The sequence below is a fragment of the Lactuca virosa genome, chromosome 9, assembly GCF_052849685.1.
Source record: "Lactuca virosa cultivar CGN04683 chromosome 9, Lactuca_virosa_CGN04683_v6, whole genome shotgun sequence".
Classification (NCBI taxonomy): domain Eukaryota; kingdom Viridiplantae; phylum Streptophyta; class Magnoliopsida; order Asterales; family Asteraceae; genus Lactuca; species Lactuca virosa.
Genome location: NC_136434.1, coordinates 55,061,257 through 55,067,494, shown reverse-complemented (window position 1 = coordinate 55,067,494; position 6,238 = coordinate 55,061,257). Strand labels below are relative to the sequence as shown.

At 32.1% G+C, this 6,238-nt stretch overlaps 1 long non-coding RNA gene across 1 annotated transcript; it reads right to left on the bottom strand.

The window, feature by feature from the left end:
* Positions 1-3,159: 3,159 nt before the first annotated feature.
* LOC145136527 (uncharacterized) lies at positions 3,160-4,338 on the bottom strand. The gene is made up of 3 exons (XR_013720518.1): positions 4,158-4,338; positions 3,581-3,741; positions 3,160-3,237 (listed from the first exon to the last, which is right to left on the bottom strand). It is a non-coding gene; the product is annotated as an uncharacterized LOC145136527 (long non-coding RNA).
* Between the last annotated feature and the right edge of the window lie 1,900 nt (positions 4,339-6,238).

Sequence of the window (6,238 nt, the reverse complement as noted above, 5' to 3'; positions counted from 1 at the left end):
TTTCTCTTTACCATACGATCAAACCGTTTGACCTTGGACGACCCCTTTCCATTAGGAAGAGAAATATTTTCTGGACCACCATTGTCAATGTCCATGGAAACCTTGGAATTAGACCCTATAATGCATCTCAGCTTCAGATGTGCTCTCAAGCATTTCTACTTAAGAAACCATCAACATTTGGGTCAGATCAATTAGGGTCACATCGACATTCCTCATACGAAAGTTTTCAACAAACTGACCATATGACTTAAGAAGCGAGAGAAGAACCAAATCAATGGCTTGCTCCTTTGGGAAAACGATACCCATTCTATCCAACTCGTCAATGTCGATTTCATTTGTAGAACATGCGCATACACATAATTTTCATCGTTATGTCTACATGTCAATAGGGATTGAGTTGTCTCATATCTTTCAACTTGAGGAAAACATGATGTTAGGAGAGTCACAGGAGGAGGAGGAGGTGGAAGAAAGATGATGTCTAATTCCATCATTTCCTAAGGAAGGGAGAAACAATTTCCCTTGACTTGAAGTTGGAAGACCATCTCTAGAAGATTGAGGAAAACCATTTCCATAAGAATGAGGAAGACCATTTCTATCTTCATAAGATATTTAAAAATCAAGAGAAAAGAGAATTCAAGTTAGTTGAATTTAATCATTAATTATTAACCCATAAATTTAAATTAAGACTATGATCCATATTTTCGATTCGAACTTTGAAGAGGGATTCCGTAATAAAATTCGAATCTATTTTAAGGTAGGTAAGGCTTTTACGAATTCCAATCTTATGAAACTCCTAGATCTTTTGAGATTCACTGAATCTTATCAATGACATGTTTAATATCGGAATATGCTCTCACTTTTGTGACTGGGATGCCTAGGATCACAAACGAGATGTGAATAACCATGCAAACCCACTTGACAACCTTGATATCATTTATCATCTCACATTGATGTTCTAGTTAACCACACACGCTTCATCAACAATTATAATTTTCAAGATGCCCATCATATCTCTTTATAGTCCCTATTAGTGTCGGTTAACCACACACGCTCCACTAATGACATATAAAACATGATGTACGTTTTCATGGATTAGCATACATTTCACATTTTTCCTAAAGTAACTATTAGTGAGATTTTAAAAAAGGTTTAGTTACTTTATATCATTATACTTATTAATGAGATAATGTCATATCAAATCCGTTCAGCTAACGACCCTCCACCATACAAGAGAGCGGTGGGTGAGAGTGGACACCCAATGACGGTCATTTTATAAGCTGCTTCCTTAAACTCCCCTTATAGTAAGACTTCATGGATGAGGCCTACTATTGATTTGACTGACTTTGTCTTATAGATATAATAAATTAAACTTTTAATTATACATATAGTATAAAGTGTATTTTAAAACTTTTCTAAAATACTGGGTTTAATTTTAAATTTTCGGAATTAATACAAAATTAATTTAAATTATAATAAACCGATTATGATTTTAGTTTTTATCTTTTAATTAACAATTAATTCAATTAATTAAATCATTCACAAATTCAAGATATAGGATATCTGATTACCAAGATAAATGTTCTGTTTTATACAATTAAAAATATTATCTAAAGTAATTATCCTAATCAATTTGAATTAAGCAAAAACAATTCGGTGATCAGAGGGTTCACCACAGCGTGTCATCATATTGCCACGTCGTGGCAGAACAAAGAAAAAACATGGATCGAAGATCCCCACGTCGTGGCAAAAGAGGACCACGACGTGGTGTCGCGACAAAATGACGATTCTGCCAATTCTCCACGTCGGGTTTGTTCAAATTCAAGCAATGTATTATCAATTGTTAGACAACCATACGCTCTGATACCACTGATGGGTTTTACATGCAATAATACAGATAAATCCTTATACAATTAAGGGTACATGTAACCTATTATATCTATGTCATAACACTATTGAAGTAACATTCTGAACAACAAGAGCCCTATAACCCTAATCAAAATTCATAAGAGAATATTACATACCTTTTGATTGTTGTAGTAAACAATCAAATCTATCATTCTTAAAAAACTCTTGGAAGCAAGCACCAGAAATCTCGTGCCTCTAATGGTTCACATCCAAACTCTAGCAACTAAGGAAACTTGAAGAGAGATGCGGAGAGGGAAATTTTTTGCCTATGCTCTTAGCAAAAGGAGTGGCCGAAAATATGAAGCTAATGGGACCCTATTTATAGCTGATAGGAAAAACATAGATAACCCTTACTTGATTAAAATAATATATTTCAAATCAGGTAATTATCTGGTTTCCTAATTATCCATATTATCTATATGGAATATTCCAGAAACCCTGTTTTAGCTATTAAACCCGTCCATCACTGAGGAAGGTTTTGAAATGTCTTTTTCTCAACTATTGAACAATTACAACTTAGGTCCTTGCACTTTTAATTAATCGAATTAATCCCAAAGTTAATCCTAATTAATTTTTAATTAATTCTTAATTAAATAATACTATTTTTGATTAATATATTATTTTCATAATATACTAATAAATCATTTATTTCTATTTATTAATCATATATTAAATCAATAAATCAGTCTCTCTCTCTCTCTCTCTCTCTCTCTCTCTAAAAGTCATCATATTCAATTATAAGGGCAACCCAAAAGGACTTTGTTAATAATTCAAGTATATACCAATTTAGTTATTGGTTTAGACACCTAATCTAACACATACATGTTCACAAATGAATATGTATGAATGTTTTGATAATATATATATATATATATATATATATATATATATATATATATATATATATATATAATGTATTCAATTTGACTATGTTCACAAATGAACATTAATACCGAGAGTAGTTATACAATATGTTTATGTTCATAGATGAACAATTTTACAAAACCCAAAAAATATCATGTTTATACAAGTTCTGTATTGGACATACAAATATTAAAAAATGAACATACACATGTTCAATTATGAATATATTTTCATAGAAGAACATTGTTACAAAACCCAAAAAATGATCATGTTCATACAAGTTCAATACTAGACATACAAATATTCAGTAACGAACATACACATGTTCAGATATGAATATATACATTTTCTAAATACATTGCCTAAATATGCTTAAGCATGTAGTTTAATGCATTCTTGGTTCCGTTCCAAAATATTGTTTTTGCTACCTTAAGCATCTCAACGTCAAGCCTTTCCTCAAATGCTAACCTGTGTATATTAAAATGACACACATACGAAAAATATTAACTTCATAAAAAAAAGTTGATAAAACTTGTTTATAAAAGTGCACACAACAATTGTATAGAAGATCTTAAGCCAAACAAAAAAGAAAACTTATATATTTATTAAACAAATATTTCATGATTAGTTAAATATAAGATTTTAAATTAAACAAGCAAACACCTTACCTGCACAAATTAGATTTAGAATCTAAAAGTCTTAAACAAACAATAAGTGAACATCGGTATTCCAAACAGAAATAATAAAAAAGAAAGAATCACAACTACCATTATTTGTGTACTGAGAATTAAAAATAATGAATTAGATGTACCATATTGTGTGTGGTTTCCTGTTGCAAAGAACCAAAAAAAAAAAATGAATCAGATGCGATCCTCGGTGGTGCTGATTGAGAGGATTTTGAGGCCCATAACCAAAGTTTGTTGGCAAGAATATTATTAGGTTATTGAAGCTTCATATAATTCTTCCAATGATCTGTTGATAAAAATTGATGTTGAGAATTAAAAAATGGGTTGAATGAATTACTTACCAAATGCGATGCTTTCTAAGGCTTATACAATTTAAGAAGATACAAAAGCATAACGATCATAATTCGACTAGAACTCAAAAGATTCGTAGCAGCCCAACTTCAAAAATAAACAATCACATTTAAAAAATAAGCACCGATCGAAAATCAGATTATCTATTGATACAAAATTCAATAAAAAACTCTAACCACAAATACTTGAAAAAATATTAATAAACAAAGCAAGAAGAAATCAATGTAAGTGGGTAATTCAACCAAATTGAGGAACAAAGATGCTATAACAATTGTGGGTGAAATCAACCAAGGAGAACGAATTGAAAGCAACAATACTTGTAAATACATGGTTTCGCAGCGGTGAACTTACAACGATGAGTTTTTACTGCGACGGCTAGGGTTTCGAGGCAGAAACATTATCGTCAAAGGTTGTCGCATCTTCGGTGATGATCGGCGATCGATCACGTCGGAGAGAAAATTAAGAGGAGGAGGGAGATGGCAGGGGGACGTACCTGGAGGATAGAGAGGAACGAAGGAGATGAATGTCCGGGTTTTTTTTTTTTTTTTTTTTTTTTTGAGAAAATACCGGTTGGAGTTGTATTTCAAAATACAAGACACAAAAAATTGAATTTCCGGGTATAGACATGGATTCTGCAGAGGTAAGCTCTAAGGGCTCCGCAGAATCCATTGTAGCTCCGCGGAATGACAAAATCGTAAATAAATCAGGGTATTAAAAAAAATAAAAAAAAACCTCAAGATCCATTCTGCGTAACTACTTCCGAGCTGCGTAACTACTTCCGAGCAGGGCCGACCTAATACTTGGGCGAGTTGGGCTAAGGCCCGGGGCAGCAAAATTTAAGGGGCATAAATTTAGTTCATTCATTTACGGTATATATAATATTGGTCCAGAAAAATTAGTGTAGTACCCTTTGAGTCCAATTTCTGTAATGAGAAGGGCAGCGCCAACGTGGGCGCGAAGTAACCGAAGAGACCGGTGATCATCAACGTCGCATTGAAAAACGAAACGTCAACGATTTTCAATGCCTAGAATCACGCCCATCTGGTGTTCGATTGGAGAACTCAATGCCTCGAAGCACACCCATTGATTTTGAATGCCGTTATACTTTTCTTAATCGTCAATCTCATCTCTAATATAAGAAGTAAGAAACAATTTCTCTCTAAATCTAATATTTAGCTTTCAAATTTCTCATTTATCGGTCTCCAAAGAGTTTATGAGTCGATTGCTGACTCGGTAGCTAAATCTCTACCTTCATCGTTTTTGTGATTGGGGCTTTTGTTCCTGTCTATCATCTCCCTCATATTCTTTAATTTTTGAAGATGAATTGATTTTTTTTTGCAAAGACGTTGGTAGTCACTCTAACTTAAGAATTGCTCATTTTAAAACATCCTCTTTTGTGTTTTCATTACCTAGTTGTTACGTTATAAAAACAATTATTAATCTATGGTTGAATAATTGATATTAGATATTGGTTTTAATGGTTAATTTGAAACAATTGGTTTATAGTTTATAGTTGATATTAGATATTGCTGCAAGCTTTCGTTGGTTTATAGTTTGAGATTTTTCAACAAAATGTTTTTAAAAACCCAAATCAATTACCAGAGGTGCTCTACATATTTCTTTTCAAATGATACTTTTTAACATCTAAAATGATTTTCTTCATTAATTCTCGTATTACACTTTTTAAATTGATTATTTAAATGTTAGTTGGTTGGCTACAAAAAATTAACTGCAAAATAAAAGAGTTACTCTGAATTTCTAATATCAAATGTCAGTTTCCCTTCTTTTTTTTTTGGTATGTATTTGACAATTATTGTAGATGGATGAGTCTGATAAGTGCAATTATGTTATATAAACCCTCATATTGTCAATCTTATATTCATTACAAAAACATAAGGCATCTATTTGATATTTTATTATATTTGTCGTCCTTCAAGGGAAAGGAAGTTAGACTAATGAGTTTGATTAACCTCCATTTCAGGGACAAAATGTTTCTGTTTTGATAGTTTATGCCTTCCTTCACATTTGATATTTCAGTCTTCACCAAATTTGTACATTTGAAGATCGTGAGAGGGTAAACACTCCATGCTTACTTTTATGATGAGGCATGGTTATGATCCTTAAATAACAATAAAGTTGTATAGAACAATTAACCATTTTTGGTTTTTAGTCTGGATGTACTTTTTAGTTTCGATAATATGCTTTTATAAATAAAAATATGTATTTAGTTTTGTTTTATGAATTTATGTTATTTAGTTTTGGTGTATATAGGGGCATTGTTAAGCCTTTTGGCCCAGGGCAGCAAAAACCTATGGACCGGTCCTGCTTCCGAGGAATGAACTCATTCCGCGGAGGTAGCTCCAAAGTGTGAATCTTCAGAATTTTTTTTTCATATCGATTCTTCGGGTTTTATATTCATTCCGCAACTAATT